The 18975-nt window shown below is 43.0% G+C and overlaps 1 protein-coding gene across 5 annotated transcripts in view; it reads right to left on the bottom strand.

The window, feature by feature from the left end:
* LOC101997947 (ecto-NOX disulfide-thiol exchanger 1) overlaps positions 1-18975 on the bottom strand; it is a 468349-nt gene that overhangs the window by 232907 nt on the left and 216467 nt on the right. For all 5 annotated transcript variants that reach the window (XM_005355649.3, XM_026783288.1, XM_026783287.1 and 2 more), the window contains exon 3: positions 12911-13012. The gene's annotated coding sequence lies outside the window, so the exon portion shown is untranslated. The remainder of the gene's footprint in view (positions 1-12910; positions 13013-18975) is intronic.

The raw sequence follows: 18975 nt of genomic DNA, 5'->3' as shown, positions 1-18975 counted from the left end.
ATGAACATAGTCTATGAAGACTGGAATCTGGGGTTAATCTGTAGACTGATTTCAGTACCACAGTCGTTTTCAGTGTGAATTTTGTTAAGCTCTTTCCAGCATCTTCTCGATTTCCCTCTTCCCTTTTCATGTTAGAACACCCCTACCTCTTTGGTAGGTTTAGTCTGAGTATATTACTTCTGTGAGACTACTGTAAGTGGGATAGTTTTTTTCTAAGTTTTTTTTCTTGGCAAGTTAATTATTTGGATATAGAAAAGTGATTGATTTTTATGTTTTGAATTTATATTTTGCAACTTTAATCAAAGTATTTATCAGATCTAATAAGCTTTTGATGGAGTCTGATGATTTCACCTGTAATAGCAATAACAACTTCTTCCTTTACAACTGTACCCCTTTTATTTCTTTCTCTTGTCATGCTTCTCTAGTTAAGACCCCAATTGCATAAAGGTGTTGAATAACAAGAGAGAATAGATACTCTCTGCTCACTCCAGATTTTAGAGAAAATGCTCTCATTTTCCCCAGTTAGTATAATGCTGCCCATAGATTTGCTTTATATAGCCCTTATTATGTTGAGATTTGTTCCTTCTATTCCTAGTTTCTTCAGAATTTTTATCATAAAGGGATAAATTTTGTTAAGTCTTTTTCTACATTTACTGAGATGCTCATATGTGAAATCTCAAGTTGTGTCTACTTATATAGAGTATTACATTTATTATTGATTTGTATGTCAAATCAGCTGTGATGTATGATCTTTTTCATGTGTTCACAAATCACGTTTGTGAGTATTTGGTTGGTAATTTCTGCACCTATGTACATCATAGAAATTTGTCTTCAGTGTTTTATCATTTATTGTCCCTTTCCCTGGTTTTATTAGGGTAATGCGTGTGACAGTCCTGGAGCTCATTCTATAGACTAGACTGACATTGAACTCACCCTCTCCAGTGCTAGGATTAGGGATTATAGGCATGAGCCACCACCTGGCTTAGCTGTTCTTCTAACATTCATTTAAAGCTACAAATTTCTCTTAAAGATAGCATTAATTGCATTTAAACATTTTATATGTCCAATGTTTAATATCATTCAGGTCAAATGATTTGTGAATTTGCATTGTGATTTCCTTTCTAATCCATTATTTAGTTCAAAACCCATTTTTAATTTTACAATGTGGAAATCTTTAAGGATTGACTGTTGCTTGCAGAGACTGTGGTTGATTGATAGCTTGATGAATCATGGTCAACTTTTGACCCCTTCATCCTTAAATCCAGTTGGTAAGCCTTTGTGGTACTTCCAGATATGCTATTTTCGTTCACGAGCTAGCCGAGTTTCAGAAAAGGCAGTCTATGTGCACCAAAAGAGATGGGACGTTTCTGTACTCAGTGTTCAGTTCTCTGCATCCTAAACAAACTTTTATCAGGCTATGCAAACTTTCAAAATGCTTACTTTACAAAATACTCATCAATAAAAGAAATCGGAATCTCTTAACATCTTTGAATTTTTCTGGTTCTCCTCTTGGTCCTATAAATCTTTGCACTAGTTGTCTTGTGTATCACTGAGTAAAGCATGTGGATAATTTTAACTTCTATGTGCAGGCAAGCTTTTAGAGTTATAAAATATAATTTTATGCTGGGCAGTGGTGGCACACGCCTTTAATCCTAACACTTGGGAGGCAGAGGCAGGTGGATATCTGTGAGTTCGAGGCCAACTTGGTCTACAAGGGCTAGTTCCAGGACAGGAACCAAGCTAAAAAGAAACCTTGTCTCAAAAAAAACCCCACACAAAAACATGTATATATAATTTTACGACAGGTAATTTTTAAAGTCTTATTAGTGTTAATAGTGTCATTGTGACTCTATTATATGTGAGAACTTTATCTTTGCATTTTTCTTTACTTATTTACTTGCATTGTTCACTTATTTCTGGATATATCTATTGAAGTTTACTTAATTCTAGATGTAGCTATTGAGAGCAGGATTAAACTGAATATGTAGTCTGATAATGACTCTTAACTGGAGTACCATGTCAATTTACAACTTATATGATTGCTAGCATATTTGGCTTTAAGTCTATCATCTTCTCATCTCTCAAGTAGGATTAAACCAAATTTAAATGAGATTTGTAGAAGTGCTTTAGAAACTATAACGCTCTCAATCAACACTGGTTTTAGTAAAACATGTTACTAAACATACTTCCATTAAAGATCCTCCCCCAAAGCCTGTGATATAAAACACAAACTTTTTCTTTGCAACAAATGCAGCCAAGGAGATAATCTTGGCAATAATTTCCAGCCAAAGCAACCAAGGCTCAGGGCAGGTGAACAATGCTCCAGGTCTGCAGAGCTGGGGAATTAGCCTCATTCGCTGTGCTCTTGTTTTCAGATGAACAATAATTTTGATGGGAATGTGGAATGGGACAATAGTCTGTATTCTGTCAGTTATATTTTAAATAAACACTGATTGGCCAGTAGCCAGGCAGGAAGTATAGGCAGGACAACCAGACAGGAAGTAGAGCCAGGACAATGAGAACAGGAGAATTCTGGGAAGAGGAAATCCCATTCCACTGCAGTCCTGGCCCAGCCACAGAAGAAGGAAGATGTGACTGCCTCGCTGAATAAGATACCAAGCCACATGGCTAGCAAAGACAAGAATAATGGGCTAATGTAAGTTATAAGGGTTAATAAGAAGCCTGAGCTAATGGGCCAATCAATTTATAACTAATGTAGACCTCTGTGTAATTTCTTTGCAACTTAACGATTGTAGGAACCGGGCAAGACAGAAATCTCCTGACAACAGGAATGTGTTTCCAAGTAGAGCTACCTAGGGCACTACTTGGTAAGGTCCTCTATGGAAGAGAAGAGGCAAAAAAGAGCAATGATCTTGACAGTCTTTAAAGGTGTGCCCGTGGCTAAGGGATGTGACTCTGTTCCACAGAGTCAGTTTAGGGAGGGAGAGATAACTGGGGACTTCTGGACAGTCAGAATCAACATTTACTTCTCTGCTCCACTTCTGGTAAAAGGAACGAAAAGAAAATTCTGTGCTTTGTTATGAAGATAAAAATACAAGCAAAAAGATGACCAAAAGGTCTTTAGTGTAACAACCCTTACTGCTGGAAGGAGGGGGCAGGGAGACTAGATATTACACCTTGGTGATTCTGGATCATGAAGCATGATGTATAAAGCATTTTATAGGAGAACTCAATGCCTATTCCTGTATGATATTCCTACACAGTGTGCTAATAATGTGTATCTGAAAGCTAATCCCCTGGCTATCTTCTCCTTTCTCTCGTGCTCAGGAGAACCATCCTGAGAACAGACAGCAGACACTATAACCTGCCTCTCTCAGTGCCCTTCTTTCTTTCTTTCCCATTTCCATCTCCAGCATATGTGCTTTCTGCCTTTGTTGGACACTGAATCTGTCTCCCCAAACTCAGATGCTGATATTCTACCCACCAAGGTTGTGGTACCATGGAGTAGGTTTTTGAGATGTGGTTTGGTCATGAGAGAAGAGCCCTCACAAATGGGAGCAAGTCCCAGGAGCACTGCTAGGCGAGTACACAGCCAAAAGTTGGCTGTCTGTGAACCAGGAAGCAGGCCCTCATCAGGACCAAATTCACCAGCTCCTTGTTCTCGGTCTTTACAGCCTGTTGTTTATAAATCCACGGCATTGTGCTATAGCAACGAGGATGCACCGAGACCCCTGGGCCTTAAATTCCAAAGACTTTTGGCATCTCCATTTCATTCTGTAGCTGAGAGGTGTATGCCATTTGTCATCGGTGGTGTGCAGTTTAGAGCTGCGGAGGGAGTTTCCACAGGTAAAGGAACTCTCTCTTTTGGGGCGATGCTTTTTGACAGCATTTTATGACTGGAGAGAGAGAAAAACTTCTATTATGACTCGGCAGCTTTATAATCCCATTAGAAAGTTTTGCCTTTATATTTCGAGCTGAAAAATCTGAAAACCCAGGTGCAGTCTAGACCCGGAGAGTGCTTTGTGGGTTATCATTTTCAATTGCAAACTTGATTTTATAACAGAAATGCCTCTTTTGAAAGTAGTAGTGCTGAGTTGTTCTATTAAAAAAAACACAAAAATTATCCTTCCTCCAGGATCATCTCTTTCGATTTTCTCTTTGTGTGTGTGAAAAATGCAATATAACAAAACCATTGTGCTTTAATTTCTTCGAGGCAATGTCAACCTGGCCTGAGTTCTGAGGGTTTCTGACTGAATTGTGCCATGGGATGTGTGTGTGTGTGTGTGTGTGTGTGTGTGTGTGTGTGTGTGTGTGTGTAAGAAGAATAGTCTGTGGTACACGGTTGAGTTTTACTTGAAATCATTTTCATTAAAATTACAGAAAAATATTAAGGAAGGATTGAAGAGGTTGAAAATACGAGCTATGAGAGATTTTTCAAAATCTTGCAATTTTTCAAGAGTATTAAATAATGGGGATAAGCCAAAACAATAAACAATAAATTTGATAAGTGTTCTAAAGGTACTGGGTTTTACTGCAGATATAAATCTACCACAGATACTTCCATTTTGGCTCTTGATTGATAAAAACCACAGCTATCTTCCTGGATGCCACCTTCTCCTTTACTCTCCCACCAGCCCCCACGGTCCTGGCCAGGGAAGCCTTTGGAGAGACTTTCCACAGAGGCCCATCTTTCCCACCTCCCTCTCTCTCTCTCTCATGGGCACTGCTGACTGGCGGAGGGGAGGTCAGCAGAAGACCGACACACTTCCCTATTGTTCTCTCCACTCTAGTCTTGCTTTCTCTAATCGGTTCTCAGCAATTGCACTTCAGTGAGAGGGCGAGTGATGTCCGTTGGCGGGGAGCACTTGCCTACTCCACAAAACATGGGTTTGATCCCCAGCACTGAGAGTTAAGGAGGAATGCACAGAGCATAGAGCTCTAAGCAGAGGGAATGTATTTCTAACAAGTCACATCTCAGAGCACACAGGATCGAGCTTATACCGGTTTTTCTATTTGTCTCTTTTCCATCCTTTAATTATCTTGAGAGCCTCTTCTCTCCAAGGCCTTTCATATACCTCTGCGTGACAAATACCACAAGCTTTGCTTCTTTAAAAGGTCAGCTTGCGAGACTGCGTGTATATGATTTATTTTGTATAGAACCCAACATGCTTTTTGGTGGGCAAAAGTTAGACACTTAACTGTTAAAATCTGAATAAAATGGGAGACCAGGTAAGCAACTCTTTCTTGACTTCTTGACATCTAACCAAGCATTCTGCCTTCCACTGACCTGAAGACCAAAGTTCACTTCTTTTCTTCCTCTTGGGGCCCGTGTATGTTCAGTGCCACAGATGCTGCTTGGCAGAAGCTGCTGGAAGCCAACTAGAGCACAACTAGGTGCCGTTGTGTTTTCATGAAATACAGTGGACTTATTGCCAAAATAACTGTAAGCCTAATCACGAGGCCGAAGAGCTTTAAATTTCAGTAGTAGAAAAACAATCACCATAGGAACCATGTGACTTCCACGTGACCCGACTACCACTGAGACGACCTCAAGCTTCATCACATAAGTGGTAAGAGTCACCTTACCAGGAGGGCTGTGGTGTGTATTACTTGGCTCTGGGAAGAAGCTAATAATTGGAAGTTGCAGTGATATTTTGTTTGTAGTGATGATTTGGTTAATCTAACAAATAAAGCTTGCTTGAAGACCAGGGTGCAGAGCTAAGCCACTAGTTAGCCATACATGCCAGGCAGTGGTGGCACACACCTTTAATCCTAGCACTCAGGAAACAGAGGCAGACGATTTCTATGAGTTCAAGGTCACCCTGGGCTACAGGAGATTGAATCTGTCTAAAAGAGAAGCAGAGCTCACACAAAGCTGATGGGAGACTGTTCTTTTGTTTCCCAGCCACCCAGACTCAAAAAAACACACAGAAACTATATTAATTACAACACTGTTTGGCTGATGGCTCAGGCTTATTTCTAACTAGCTCTCAAATCTTAAATCAGCCAATTTCTATTAATCTATGTATTCCACAGGACTGTGGTGTACTGAAAAAGTCTCAGCATCTTTCTCGTTTGGCAGCTACACAGTGTCTGCCTGACTCTGTCTTCTTTCTCCCTACGTTCAGTTTAGTTTCCCCACCTCCTATATTCTGCCCTGCCAAAGGCCAAAGTAGCTTTTTAAAAATTAACCAATGGCAATAAAATATATTCCTAGCATACAGAGAGGAATCCCACATCAGATTCTAGCACTAGGGATCACAAAACCAGGGAGGTGCAGACAGGAGTGATATAGTTGGGCAGAGAGAGGAAATATACGGTGGGAGGAGACAGGAATTCAGATGCAGCTGAGAATTCAGTCTGAGCATGCAGTCTGTTTCACAGAAGCAGGATCAGCCTTTTGGCCTAAGCATTGGTAGGGGTAAGAAGTCTTTAGTGGTTGGCTTCTCTGATCTTTCAGCATTAACCCCTATATCTGACTCTGGGCTTTTATTATAAAGACTAGTGAGAATCCATGCTACAGGAAGTACCTGCCGTTCAAGTGGAGTCTAGGGAAGGAACCACGTGCTTGCTTATCTTCAAAGGAAAGGACTAATAATAAGGAAGAACAGTTGTTCAGGTCTGACACAACCTGATGGCGAGCCATCTTAAGCAGAAACAGTAATTTGCTCTCTTTTAAAAACATTTCTTCTGCTCCACCACCCCACACCCCTGAAACATCACCCATTGGTCTGCCTACTAAAATATTAGCCAATCACACCCAGACAGCTGCTTCTTTTATAATCAACTTAGCTGAAAACAGAATGATGGTAGAATTCACATCAATTATATCCCATCAAAATATCAGTGATTTGAATTAGAGAAAAAAAGCAGGCTTCTGATAAATTCCACAAAGATGTCCTTAGCCCTGAGGTTCCCAGGGATCTGCATGGTGAGGGAGCAACCCTGTGAATGGCAGACTGGTAACAATTTGAAAATTTGCCAACTGACAAATGTATTTTTAGCTAGCCATTAAGTCCTGAGCACAGACAAGAATAGCAGCATACTCAGTGCTAACGTGTGGTAGGACTTGGTCCTTGTGTTTAACCCCAAAGCTAGGAAGAACTATGATTATTATCACTAGCTTCATCAGCAACTCCAAATCCCCACTTCATCAAAGGAGAAGTTTGGCCTCCACTATGATCAAAGGCATTTCATGCAAAAACAGCCTGGGGACAGTGATACACGGCTTCCTGGATGATGTTTTATTTTTAAAGTAGCTGAATTTCCAGTTACTTTATATACACTGACTGTATAAGTGGGTCTAGAGAAAGCTCTTGCACGTGTCTGTGTGTTTGAGCCTCTCAGGTACCAATACAAACAGTATCTTGCCCTAATAACACAGGTATAGCACTGCAGGTTTTAGGGCTGTCATGGCAGCTTGAAACTCTAGTGACCATTTAGGCTGCCCTGAAGTTCATAGTCATGTCTTCCGGTTTCAGGAGAGACTAACACTGAGGCATGAGGGTCAGGTTTTAAGGCACAATGTTGAATATGATGCTCAAATAAGAGTCACCCAATGGCACTAAGCACCCAACTCCAGCTCTGGAGGGACTTGGACAATGCAGGGCCTCGAGTAGGAGAGCCAAGTGTGCAGTTCCTCGTGGGGCATTTCAAGAGTTCTGCTTTCTTGCCTTATACCCCAGGGTACACAAATCCACCTAATTCCTGAGATTGGATGAAAGGGACAAGCCACTCCCTCTCCCCTCCCCTCCCTCCACTGAGGTAAGTAGATCTTCCTTCTGCTTCCAGCCTGAGATCTTTCCTTTCCACCAGTCTCTCTCCCAAAGAGGCAGCTTCTACCTCTTCCCTTCTCCCTCCTCTCTCTGTTTCTCTCTCTCTCTCTCTCTCTCTCTCTTTCTTCTTCTTCTTCTTCTTCCTCTTCTTCTTCCTCTTCTTCCTCTTCCTCTTCCTCTTCCTCTTCCTCTTCCTCTTCTTCTTCTTCTTCTTCTTCTCCCTTCTCTGCTTCCCCCCTTTCCCTTTCCCCTCCATAGCCCACTAAATAAATACCCACTTTCTCTGCATGGCCTTCGTGGCCTGCCGTGGTCTCAAGCTCACTGCCCACTGCTGCCACTGGGGGACCTGTGGCATTTTATTTTTACCATAACTGATGTCCACGCATCTCCCGGTGGCTTGGTACGGCAGTTAGCCACCACAGTACGTGAGAAGACAGAACATCCAGGGTGTCATGTGACTTTCCCACCAGCACATGCTCAATGAGTGCTGCCCTAATGCTTTTTCCTTAAAACCTTCTAACAGTGCTTTCTAGGATTCTTGTATACGGCCGAGCATTGTGCTTTGTGTTGCCTTACAGGAGTTAATTATCTTGGTTCAATAAATCATTTGATATATAACAGCAGTAATTTAAACCATTGGTTGTGTTATCCAGGCAAGGCTTTCATATCACAAAATATGGCTCCTGATGTTTTGTGAGTTAGATCATAAGTAATCCATAGTGGTTAGAGAGTAGTCTCCTGCGGTAATTCTGCCCTCCGGTAACAGCTCTGGAATCTCTGAATCACCATAGACAAGTGTCTTAGCTCGTTGAGAAGAGATGGCATGACCACTGCAACTCTTACACAGGAACACCTTTCATTGTGGTGGCAGCTTACAGCTCCAGAGGTTCAGTACAGTATTGTCATGGAGCATAGTAGCTAGGAGTAGCGGTGTGCAGGCAGACACAGTGCTGGAGAACTTCACATTTTGATAAGCAGACAATAAGAAATGGTCTGCCTCACTGGGCAGGACTTAAACATAGATCTGACCTTAAAGCCTGCTTCCACAGTGACAGGTTTCCTTCAGCAAGGCCACACCTACTCCAACAAGGCCACACCTCCTAACAGTGCCACTCCCTTTGGAAGGCATTTCCTTTCAAACCACCACATTCCACTCCCGGGCCCCCAAAGGCTTGTAGCCACATCATAAAGCAAAAATGCATTCAGTTCCCATAGTCTATAACAGTCTCAAACTTAAGTAAAGGTCCAAATTTCAAAGTCTCTTCCGAGATTCATGCTATCTCTTAACTGTAATCTTCTATAAAAGCAAAACCAAAAAGAAGGAGATCACATACTTCCAACATAGAATGGCACAGGACATACATTACCATTCCAAAACGTAGGGAAAGAAGCAGAGCAAGGAAACACTGGACCAAAGACCTAAAACCATCTGGGCAAACTCCACTCCGCATTTCCACATCTAATATCAAAGCATTCTTGAGATCTCCAACTCCTTTCATTTCTGTTGGCTGCAGCACACTTCTTTCTCCTGGGCTTGCTCCATTCCCTGTCAGCAGCTTTCCTTGGCAGGTGTCCCATGACTCTGGCATCGCCAACATCTTGAAGTCTCCAAGGCTACCCAGGCTTCAACTTCTCAGCTTCATGCAATGGGCTCTTTAGGCCTCCATTCAGGGACTCTCCTGACACCTGCCTGGCCTCAGTGGCTCTCCCTAGATCTGGAGGCAAACTGCATAGCCCCCTTTTTTCTACCCTTAACTCCAGAGCCATGTGGCAGAAGCTGCCAAGCTTTGTTGCTTGCTAGGGCTGGAACATGGCCCCCACGTCCAATTTTTCTGTCCTTCACTGCCTAAGTGTGGCCGTTCTGAAACTTGCTCTGTAGACCACCAGGTTGGCCTCAAACTCAGAGATCTGCCAGCCTCTGACTTCCCAGTCCTGGGATTAAAGGTATGGATTACCACAAGCAGCTCTAAACTTTTCGGTAATTTCTTTTCTCAAACTGGAAATTTAGCTGGGTGGCATCTTGCCCTGGGGCCACCACTTCCTTTATTCCGTTTTTTAATCTGTTAACTTCCCTGAACACAGGATTTAGCTCTACTCAACTCCCGGGGTCCTATTCTCAATCTGTACATTTTGTATGTTTGTTTGCTCAGCGTGCTCCTTTTCATCACAAATCTTCATCAGAATTAATGCTAATAACCACAGGACAGAGTCTTGTTATTTCCTCTGCCAATGGAATTAATCCAAAATTCTCTACTTTAGCCTCAGTCAGACTCTTCGGACAAGGGCAAAAAGTAGCCACATTCTTCACCAAACTATCACAAGAACAATCTCTAGGCCACGTATCCATATTCTTCTCCTCTGCAACCTCTTGAGCAAGGCCTCACAGTTCATGAAGTCACGCTCAGCACCCCTGCCTTCCATGCCCCTACTAGCATGACCCATTAAGCAGGGCTTAGAGTATTCACTGATTTCCTAACCCAAATGCCCTAACTACAGATTATTCTAAACAAAAATATGATCAGGTCTATCACAGCAATATCCCACTCCCAGTCCTGACTTCTGCCTTACTTAGGGTTTCTGTTGCTGTGATGAAACACTGTGACCACAGCAACTCTTATAAGGAAAACATTTCATTGGTATCGCTTGCTTACAGTTCAGAGGTTCAGTCTATTATCTTAATGGTGGGACATGGTGGTATCCAGACAGACATAGTGCTGGAGAATTCTACATCTTGATAGGCAGGCAACAGGAAGTGGCCTGTCTCACTGGGTGTGGCTTGAGCATCTATAAAACCTCAAAGCCTGCCTCTACCATGACACACTTCCTCCACAATTACTCCAACAAGGCCACACCTCGTAATAGTGCCACTCCCTTTGGGGGCCATTTTCTTTCCAACCACCACAAGAGAATTTTAATTTTTTTTTCACTTAGCATGTGTGTACACACATGCTACGTTTTGGGTAGGTATGCCATGGTGAACACGTGGAAGTCAAATAGCCAAGAATTGGTTCTCTACTTCTACCTTGTGGGTACCAGGAATCAAACCCAGGGTACCAGGCTAAGTGGCAACCACCTTTACTTACTGGGCCATCTCAGAGACTTTACTTGCAAGGTTTTAATAAAGGTAAAGTTGGAGATCTTACCTCTTCAAGAAATGCTTTCTCAACCCTTGCTGTAACACTCACTCCTAACAGAACAGACCTAGCAGTGGCCAGTGAGGAGCCTGCAGGAAGGAACTATTAAGCTAGGTTTGCGAGCTTATTTGTCTTCTCACAATTACAGCAATTATGAGGCAGCAAATCTGTTTCCTAATGGTCCAGATATCTCAGAGCTATGAAGCATTTTCAAACACCAAAGCCACTTTTCTGTAGAAAGTTATACTGCACTGTAGTCAACTGTGATAGTCAAGATTTAAGAGACTGCAGTCCCTGATGACTGCATTTGATGATCAAGGACCACAGAGCAGAAGGGTACTCAGCACCTTTCCAGAAACTCCAATTAGACCCAATGTCCCAAGGCATAGTCGCTGTTCCAGCCTGCTGGGGATTCCCTAAGCTGGTTTCTCCATGGCTACCTCCAGCAGAGCAGGGGAGCATGACCAGCACAGATGTCCCTGAGCCATAGAGTGAAGCCATTTCCAGTTAAAGGGCACTCAGTAAGCTGGGGGCATTTCAATTCCACACACACACACACACACACACACACTTAGAAAGCTGGGTCTTGGAAAATAAATTTACTCTGAGCCTCCTTGCATTAGAGCATCTTGCTGGCCTGTCTGACCATTCTATCCCCATCTTTGTTTCTATCCCATGCCCCCATGCTGAAAAATCTCAGTCTCCAACCTCTGTAGGATAGACCAAGTCCCCTCGCCTTGTCACTCTGAGGGATTTCTGGTCTCTCAGCAACCCTCTTTGCCGGTTCTGACTTAGGGAGGCAAATACTGAAAAAGAAAAGGCCGAAGTATTTATTGAAAGCCTCAGCCTCGTTGAGGGAGACTTCTCTGATGTCCTGAAGGGGACATGCAAGGAAGGCCACAAGCTGATGCATTTTTTGAAATTCACAGCAGCCACAGAAAAAGGCTCACCTCTAGTCTAGGAGATAAACAACTCTTCATAATGCATTCATTAGCCTGGAGGCTTTTACGGTATTCAAAGAGCCTTCTCTCTTCCTTTTGCCCTTATCCCTGCCCCTTCTCTTTCTCATTTACAGACTCCCAGGGCCAGAAGAGACTTGGGGGGCGGGGGTTAAGGTTAAGCTCTGGCTTCCCTTTGCCCTCCTTCTGTCTTTAGCTCACCTCTGTAACTCCCCTCCCCCTCCCATTTACTGAAATTGTTATTGCCTACAGGATTGGCCCAAGTAAGATCACGGCCACATCTGGGAATAAATAGTATAAATAGTACAAGGATGATATAATACTTTCTGCCTAGGTCATGACTGGTCATAACCTTCCGTTATGTGAGGAAGGACCAACCCAAGCCTAAGACCTACCTGACCTCACACATGCCAATATTTGACCTCACAAAAAGACTAGGGTTTCAGTGCTCTGCTGAGATAATGGATAAAGAAACCATACCTCAGCCAAATAAATAGCACATTGAAGATTTTCAACATTAGAGGCACACAGTTAGTCAGGGAAGGAGAACCTTTATTATGAATTCGTTTAGGGATGTAATCTTTTGCCTTGATTTAATCATTCACCATCACCATCGCCCCCATCATCATCATAATCACCAAAATCTAGGCATTTCTGGAATTCCTAGGAAGAGAAGTTAATCCTGGAGCCTATGATATTCTGTAGAGGGTAGAAAATAGCATTGGATGGGGAGAGAGGGCAGTCGCAGACAGCCTAATGACACCACTGGTACTTAGAAATGGGTGCAAGGCACACGGGGCAGTAAGGAAGACATTGATGGCAATAGGACTGAATGTAAGCAGCACTGTTTGGTTTAGGACAGGATGGTTCCTGCTGTAATAACCATGCTGAACAGGGAAACAGAGCAGTCTATGCAAAAACAACATGGGTCCAGTGAATTCAGGGTCACTATTATTCTGACTCACACTCAGGAAGATGGGAGCAGGGAATCACAAATCTTCAGGCAGCCTGGGCTAGACCCTTGGCTGCCCCGAGAGAGGTCAGAAAGTAAGGTTCTTGTCTCCAAAGCTGGAATACTCACCACTTGTTAGGAACCAGCTCACTTCCGGTGTCTGGCCCCCTTTTGATCTCCCTTTTGGGACTCAATTCTGCTTTGGCTTCTGGTTTTGCAAGCTGTTAGTTCCTGCAAATAATGAGAAGCAGGGGGTTTAAAGACATTCGGGGCAATGAACAATCAGAAGGTACAATTACGAGAAAGACTTGGTGATTGTCACTTGAGGCATACATGTAGGTTTGCTGTTGGTTTTGTTTCTCATTCTAGACCTGGCACACTTCAAGAAAGCGTGCAGTACCTGTCCAAGTGTGCAAATGTCACTTGAATGGGAGGGGCACAGAAGTCATTGCACGTGGGCCCTACTATTGAAACATTCCTGCATTTTGCAAAGAGGTCTCACAATTACCTTTGTGACTCCTGTAAGATTTTTCACCTCTCGGAAAATGTACATAGGATGCAAAGGGTCCACTTGATCAGAGGGGACACATGGACAAATGGGGGCAATGTTACTCAACAGTATTCAGGGCTATAAGCTTCACAGAAGTGACCTTAATGCCACTAAAAATACTTTTAATTTGATTTTATTTTTAATTTGTTATGTTTTTCTTATGTGCGTCGGTATTCTGCCTGCATGTGTGCCTATGTGAGGGTGGGTGCCTGATCTCCTGGAACTGGACTCACAGACAGTTGTGAGCTGCCGAGTGGGTGGTGGGACCAGAACCTGGGTACTCCAGAAGGACATCCAGTGTTCTTAACCTCTGAGGCATTTCTCCAGTCACAGGAAATGCTTTTTAAAAGAGTAGCTTCTCTCTAATTCCATATAATTTACTAAGTAATTTTGCAGATATTATCAACTTTGATTTTCATAGTGGTTTTTGTATCTCTAGTTTTAAAACAAAGAAATTGGTGCCCCCCCAAACATGGTTAAAAAACAAGCTGAAAACCAGGTGTTTTATCTATCTATCTATCTATCTATCTATCTATCTATCTATCTATCTATCTATATGAGTGTGTATGTATAAAGGCTAAGTATATTACATTATATAATACATATTTACCTCTAATATATATTTATATTATATAATATATATTTACCTTTAATATAACATATAATATATATTATATAGCATATAATGATATATTAATATAATTACATATTATAATTGATATGATTATAGTATAATAATTAAATCATCATATATAATATACTGTATATTAATGGTAAATATACATTAAATTATATATAATCGTGTCTGTATGTGTGATATGCATATGTATGATATGGATTATGTGTGCAATATGCCAATATGCATGTGCCATGGGGGCACATGTAAAACTCAGAGAACAATTTTTAGAAGTTAATTCTCTGCTCCCACCTATTCATGAGTCCCAAGGACTGAACCCAGGCCATCAGTGCCTCCCCTGCTGAGCTACCTCCTTCACACCCTGAACCAGGCTTCCTAGCTCCTCAATCCATGTAGCACTTTGTCTGCTTCCAGAACCAGGTGCAGTACACCTTAGGCAAGAATTACTACCTTTCGAGACATTTTCTAAAGACAAAGGAGCTTTACATGCAATAAATGGCTCTTCCTTGTATCTTTATAGGACCTGCCTACCATTGATCATGATATTGATGATGCCATTCATATCATGAGATAATAAAGCCAACAAAACAAATCTTGGGTCTGAAAAAAATAGGTCAAAGGTTAGGAGCACTTAATGTTTTTGCCGAGAATGGGTGGGGGAAGGGGTAAGTTCCTAGCACCCCTATGGCTGTTTTCAAGCCTCTGTATCTCCAGTTCTAAGGGATCTGACACCCACTTCTGGATTCCACAAGCTCCTGCATCCATGCAGACAGCACACATACTTCTCAGGAAAATGTGTGCATACACACACACACACACACACACACACACACACACACACAATAAAATCCAAAAAAGAACAAATATGAAATAGAGTCAGAACCAGCTAATATCCAAAAGCTTTCATAAGTTAAAAAAAAAGAAAAAATGAACAACAGCAGAAAATAAAAATGAAAACAGCGCTCTGAGGAAAAGCGCGTTAGCCCAGCGCATCTCTGGCTGAGCCCTCAGAGTCACAGGAGAGACCTGCCTCCAGGAGCGTGTGTGCCGTCAACCATGTGTCTTCTCAGCCTCGCTTTCTGTGGAGCAAACTTTGCTGGTTTCACAAGACTATGTGGGACTTCTTGCTATTATGCGAAACATTCCACTTAGACATGTTGACTTCACTAATTAGTCTATAAATACTTGACTTTTACCCACTGCTTTGGTGAGTGAGATAATTACTGAGGAAAGGCCAAAGCATTTATGGTCAATCAGATGAGAAGAAAGGGAATATGGTCTTTTAGGCGAGGAAAATGTAAAACATTGTGAGGCCAGGCAGAAGCTATTAGCAGGATCAATATCTCGACTGGTACCCTAATAAATCATTGCATCAAAGCCTTGACACAGGATGGAGAAAACCCCAGTCTGTCTCCCCTACAAGCCTCTAAATTGGAAAATAAAACTCCATTTAAATTACAAAGACCTTATTGGTATACACGGAATATGACAAGTTCCCAACGCGGCCTCTGGATTCCGGGTGTGTAAAGAGCACTGAATCATCAGCCGGGGAAGAAAAGCAGAAAGACAAAGAGCACAGCCCTTCTCCAGACTGCACTTTCTAATTTGCAACTAGTAAATATGTATGAATCTGCTCCACTGCAGCTATGGATGACACACTGCTTCCCGGAGACTGCACAGAGCAGGGGAATCAAAGCAGAGGATGGTTCCGAGTCACAGCCAGCTTCCCCTTCCAGTTAATAGTTCTCAATCTTTCTACCACCCTCCACTTACGTTTCTTAAATTACCATCCTTTGGGTACCATTTCCTAAAATGAAAAGCACTTCGGTAGCAATAGATGCTCACCGTATGGCATGCAGCATCCCGAGGTGAGTTCTCACTGTACCACGAGAGGTGAACAACAGTAAATGTCTCTAACCACTTAATCACTCCCTTTGATGGTCCCAGGAAAACATGCAAACAACTAAAAGAAGTTTCTAGGTGCCAGGTGGTGGTGGTGCACACCTTTAATGCCAGCACTAGGGAGGCAGAGGCAGGTGGACCTCTGGTCTACAAGAGCTAGTTCCAGGACAGGCTCCAAAGCTACAGAGAAACCCTGTCTTTGGGAAAACATACACACACACACACACACACACACACACACAAACCCTACAAAACTCAAAAAAAAATAAGCAAACATGAAAGAAGTTTGTAAGCTTGCCAGTCCAGTTTGTTTTCTAGCCTCAAGACGATTTGTCTTTTCTCACATGTACAAAAGACAAAGAACAATTTGGCAGAGAGTGCTACCATAGAAACCAGACTTCCCCTTGGGGTGTTGTATTTCCTCACGTATCGAGATGGCATGGGAGGGGACAGACAATATTTTGACTCATTTTGGCTTCTCACTTGCGGTGTTTAATTAAAATAGTTTTTCTTGAGAATTCAACTTCCTGTGGACCTCTCCAACAGCCGGAAGTGAAAACGAAGAAGAACTCAGGTCTTACGGTGTGTTTAGAGGACTCACAGCTGGGAGATCAACAACAACAACAAAAAACCAAGCTCCCTAGCAACTCACAATATTCATCTGTGATTAATTAAGACTTTTTCAGTTGAGCAAATAATCTCAAGAACTTAAATGTTAGACAGGATCGATGATAATTATATGTTTTTGAAAGGGTCCAGAAGTTTCTAATCTCAAAAGGCTGGACACCCTTGAGGAAGGCATACACACGTAAAAAGTTAACTCTCTGGAGATGTGGCTTGTGGTATAAAAAGGTGACTATCAGAAGTGTCATATATGCTTGTGTGTCAACAGCGGGACACGGCAGATTTACAAAAGACATCTCTATTACAAGGCTGTCGGGGAGGGCTCTGAGGAGGTGGAAAAAGAACGAGGTGGTTGACTTGAAGAAATAAGGGAAGAAAAGGACACACACTCCAATCAGTACAAGAAGCTTGACGGAAGCCATGTGGAGGCACATGGCCCCAGTAAAACAGAAAATGAGGAGCGGGTCCACAAGAGCCAGGGAAATGGCTGGACTGCCTGAGTCTCAAGCCTCAGACCTCTTCCTTAGGACGGAGGAAACTTGGAAAGTCAGATGGAAGTTTCTTCCAGTGCCAAGTTCTGGAACATGCAGTGTAATCAAATGAGCATTTCACTTAGGACCAAGAGAGGACTAGGTGTGTGTGTGTGTGGGGGGGGGATGTGTTTTAATGAACAAGTCTTTGGCGGGCAGAAAGTCTGCTTATCATAGAAAATAGCTTTCAGAAGAGCAAGAAGCAAGCCACAGCTTCGGGGAAGGGATACCAGGAGGAAGGTTGTTTGGGAAACAAGCCAGAGCAAGAATGACTGACTACATGAGACAGGATCTCTTGCTCGAAGAGCAAACAGGTAGGGATGGGTACTCGGTCCGAGACACAATGTCCAGCCCTCCTCATCCATCACTGCAAAGGCTGCATCCTAAGTCACTTTATAGTCAAGCTCCTGCCAAGTTCAGCAGCCTGGGCTGAAAGCAGAAGACTTATACTGTGGCTGGAGGTGGAAAACCAAGATTGGTGAGAAGACATCAGGCAAGAGGCCAAGACCGCTGGACCTAAACCAGCTGTCAATGATGGGCATCCACATTCACTCTCTCTCCTACGTGATAAATTTCAGGGACATTGAGGCCTGATGCTCCACTACCGCGCATCACGAGATAATAAGCTGGAGGTGGTAGGAAGTCCCTTACATGAAAGGGCACATGAGTCATGCTGCTCTGAGGGTTGTGTCTGTGGTCCATCCCGAGTGCTAGGAAACCAGCCTGGGCCGAACTGCCCAGAAGGTCATTCACAGGACCATTCAACATCTTTGTCAGGTGACCAGCTCAGAATGCAGTTAGCCCTGACACTATCCTCCGCAAGCATCTTTGACAACTGTGGGGCTTTCGGCGCAAAGGCCACCATCCAACGCACCGATGACAGCATTTGCTGGGTCAGGAGAATTCGGCGGTCGCCGGGCCCAACTATTCCTCTGGGTGTCCTTGTTCAGGCAGCAGCTAATTGGAAAGCGATTAGCAGGCTGCTCACTTCCTTGAGGCACAGCAAGGCTGGACCAGCGACTGGGCCCCAAGCTTGGAAGGAGCCAGGCTGTTTCTGGAATGGCTCTGGTGTCAGGGGCTGCTGAGTACTTTGCAGCCAGGCCAGCATGAGTCAGCCGCTCACTCCCTGCTCCTGCAGACTCTCCTCTGCTTACCATTGCCTCTGTGACAGAGAGACACTTTAACTTTTAACTGACATGAATGGGACCATTCATTATTTTGTTCCCCACACTCGCATTTACAAGAGAGTCAAATTAATGACTACAGCACAATTTAGACAGGAGATCAACAAAGGGTCCAGGGATTAAAGAGAGGTATATTTTTATAAGAAAGCTCTTAGTTTTGATTTTAAATGAGCAGACTTCTTTTGAGTACCAAGCCAACAAGGTCTTTGGGACTGTCATTTCTTTGTGATAAAGAGTTTTGTTTTTGTTGTGTTTTCTCTTTTACCACTTATATTCTGTCTCGCACTCCTTCTTACAGAAGATGAAATGCAAATAACTTTAGCAAAAGCTTCTTTCTGACCTTTGCCCCTCTTCTCTGGAAACCCACTTGACTTCTACAAGGTGCCACACATAGGGTAAAAATCTAATGCAAGGAATGTTCCCAGCTTAATGCACTTCCCTCTCAGCTAAATTGGGCAAACTCACTCCCATCTGGTCTACAGAGTGCAGCTGGACCAGGACAAGGGGACACTCAGTAGCAGGCAGTGAGACATGCCCTCCGGCCTGTTGGCCCCTCAAATGTGCAAAGGACGTGGGGCACAGAGAAGCCCCTCCAAACACTAGCATTCTTATTTAAATGTGCTCCCCTGACCACCCATCCCTCCCATTGTGGGCTTTTATCTTATCTTATTTTTTTATTTTATTTTACTTTACTTTCGGTGCTCAGTCTCTCCTGGGAGAGAATTCATACTCTGGCTCCTCCTCACAGCACTGGGAGCCAGCGTCCA

This window comes from Microtus ochrogaster, chromosome 17 (genome assembly GCF_000317375.1).
Source record: "Microtus ochrogaster isolate Prairie Vole_2 chromosome 17, MicOch1.0, whole genome shotgun sequence".
Lineage (NCBI taxonomy): Eukaryota > Metazoa > Chordata > Mammalia > Rodentia > Cricetidae > Microtus > Microtus ochrogaster.
Note: the sequence above shows the minus strand (reverse complement) of the source record. Positions and strands in the feature narration are given on the sequence as shown.